Source organism: Lissotriton helveticus, chromosome 4_1, assembly GCF_964261635.1.
Source record: "Lissotriton helveticus chromosome 4_1, aLisHel1.1, whole genome shotgun sequence".
NCBI lineage: Eukaryota > Metazoa > Chordata > Amphibia > Caudata > Salamandridae > Lissotriton > Lissotriton helveticus.
In genome coordinates this window covers 1,768,878,333-1,768,881,680 of record NC_136063.1, presented here as the reverse complement: position 1 = coordinate 1,768,881,680, position 3,348 = coordinate 1,768,878,333, and positions in this window count along the sequence as shown.

The following is a 3,348-nucleotide window of genomic DNA, read 5'->3' as shown; positions in this document are numbered from 1 at the left end:
TGACATTGTTCTGCATTCTGTCTATCAATACGTCAATGCATGCACAGTTTAGTGCAACTTTGATTTTACATTTAAAACAACTGCCAAGCCTTAATCTCCACTTTAACTACATATTAGTGATCCCTAAGGTAGGCCCTAGGTTGCCATATGGGCAGAGTGCTGTGTTAGTAAAAGGTAGGACATGTAACTTTATTATGTGGCATGTCCTGGTAGGGACAAACAGCCTATTTGTTGATCACTACTGTGAGGCCTACCCTTCCCATAGGCTAGTATTGGGAAATCCCTTTTATATGTTCAAGTGATTATTCCTGATCTGGAAGGAGTAGCGTTGCCATGTTTGGTATGTTTGCATGGTAGTTATAAATCTTACTTACTGGTGTAGTTGGATTTTACATTACTATTTTAGAAAGCCACTTTTAGAAAGTGGGCATTTGTCTGTGCTTATGACACTTTGTGCTTTGCTGCTTGACTCCAATCCACATCTAGTCCTGGATGACAGCTACACCTTTGCATACTTTCCAGACAGCCATCACACAGGAACATTTGGGTGTGACAGGGTTACATCTGCATTTGTCTGCATACTGATGGTCTTCCTGGGCTGTGAGGGAGAAGGGCATTCACTCTTTACATTTGTATAAGCTGTTTCCACACAAAGGGCTGATTTACCCTCTAGAGATGTCGGGAGCCCGAGGACTGATACTCCATTTTCTTGCGGCCAGACAGTGCATACTCAAAAGACAACAACGCTGCTCCCTCGACAGGCAACGCAGCCCAAAATGACATTGTCAGGGCACATAAAGGTGTGACGGGGCTGCTAGATAGGCCCAAAGGTCTCTGCCACTCCCTCTGGATTTAGTGGGTATTCCCTGCATAACATGGGCTCCGCTGGGCAATTTCCTACAGCTACACAACCTGGTTGCGTGCAGCTGCTACTTCGTCATTTTTCACTCAGAGGACCCTATGAGGTTTCTCTGCTGTACTCTGAGGTGTGTATCCCCCGCCCCTTCAGTGGTGGACGTAACTAGGGGCACTAGTTCTTTGGTTGGGTGCGGAAAACATCAACAGAGGCCCCAGGTATTTCTAAGAAACTTGCTGAATAAAAAAAAAAAAACATAATTACTATAATACAATTAGAAGGTTGGCTGGTACTCCTGTGCCCTACATAGGATCCCCAATTACCATATAATCAGACCCCCAGGATGTTGTGGCTTTGGGTGGCAAATTTTGTGACCAAAAAAGCCAAATTTGCCACCCAAAACCTCAAAATGTGTGGTATTTTTTGGTTAGCAAAATATGTGCCCGCCACAAAAATACTGCAGACTTGTACTTTCAAATGGTCTGCAGGGTGCGCAGGTAGCACACAAAGGTGTGAGGTGGCCTGCAGGCCAATTGCTCTGGAATGGCGATGTGCATTTCAAAGTTAGGCAACAGAGGAGTTTATCACCTCTGTTGCCTGCCTGTTGCTCATCCCCGCTTCCATAGCTCCTTGGCAGCACAGAGCCAGTAAAGAGGGTGAAAAGCAGTTTTTAAAAAAATCATATTTTACGGGCACTTATGTAAAACTAGCAGCATTTTTACAAGTGTCGATTTCATGATTTATTTGCAAATCGCAAAATCGCTATATCATGGGGGGTCTGTATAATGCTTAATATGAGTGCAGGGACGCTGATGGTAACATCTTGTGATTTATGTGCTGCTGGTGATATTTGGTAATTAATGTGTCCTCTGCCAACCTACTGCTGCATTTCATGCACTGATGTTATTGTCTATGTCATTTTGAATCTTGCATTGTCAGGATAATGAGTACGGATTCAGAATTTGCATAGAATGCACAGTATTCATTATTTTTATATCATTGTGACCCATATGCATTTATAGTGGTAATAATTGAATAATCTGCAAGGAAATTATTGATTTATGTCGTTTTGGTCTATGTTTATGTACACTATGCTCTAATCCTGTGTTGAGTCTCTTTTGTGCTGTGTTCATTGTGTGTTTGTTTGAGTGTGTTGCATAAAAGCTTTACACATTGCTTCTGATGATAAGCTTGCCTGCTCTACACCAGGATACTAGAGGGTGAGCACAGGTTATCTTTGGTGTGTAACTTACTTGCCCAGACTACAGTGGTGGGCTTTGCCTGGCTCAGGTGCATACTCTAGCCAACCAGAAACTACATTTTTAACAGTGGGAGTTATTTTACTGTTAGTAGATGATGATCAATGAGTCTCTTTCTCTTCATGCATCCTTCTAACACTGTATTCTGTGCTTAACATCAGGGTAAAAGCTCACCTTGCCTTTAAATCCATATTTCACATTGAGGTATGGTTTAGGCTTTTGTAGGTGACATTGGCTCCTTTGAGGCCGTTAACGTTCTTCGGTAGCTACATCCAAGGTGGTGAAGTTCCACATTGCAAGAAAATGCCACTTTTTGGCATGCTTACCGTCATTCTTTTTGATTGATGCTGCTGTTTATATGACTATGTGCACTGGTACTCTACTAACCAGGCACCAGTGCATCTATTCTGACCCCCCAAATATGTTGAAATTGGTAAAATGTGTATACCCAGGACTCATTACTTAATTGTCACTTGTGGACTGCAGCACATATTGTTCCACGTCTAAAGTGGCAATGCAAAACGTCTTCAGGCCTGCCAAAGTAATCTGGCTATGCAGGTTTAAACTGTAATTTCAACCTCTCAAAATAACCCCTTGTGACAGGCATAAACCGTCCTTTTAAATATTCACCCCTAAGTAAGCCATAATTCCCAATAAGGAACATTGCATGATATTTAAAAGAAGGGCATGCAAATGCTTACTGTAAAACATGTCCTTAAAGTGACAAGTCCCCAAAGCTTTTTGCACTATATCATATATTAAATGATTTTCGTTATCTTTGCCTAGCAACCAACTAGCTAATTAATTCTTGAACTATTTAAAAATATTTATTACAAATCTATTTCATTACTAAAGTCAGATTTGTATAAAATACTGGCATAATGCACCTTTAAAATTCACCTTTTGTCTGCCTAAAGCGTCTGGACTCCCATTTGCATGAGCTTCCAGCTGTCACTAAGAAGCTGAATACCGCCTTGATGAGGTGTAAACTTGCTCCCAGAGCTTAGACAAAGGACCTTTGTGGGGGTAGGTGTTCTTTTCCTCTGGCAGGATGAATACCTGGGCAGTGCCAAGGTACCTAATTACATTAAAAAAGCATACCTGGTCACAGGAAAATGTAGCTAACACCTGGATCTGTCTCTTCTTTTGTCCTTAAGCCGATTCCAATGGGAAAGGAGCTGCCCTAGTATCAGTTTTGAGTGACCACAAAGGAGGGGTTGCTCATTTCCCTGT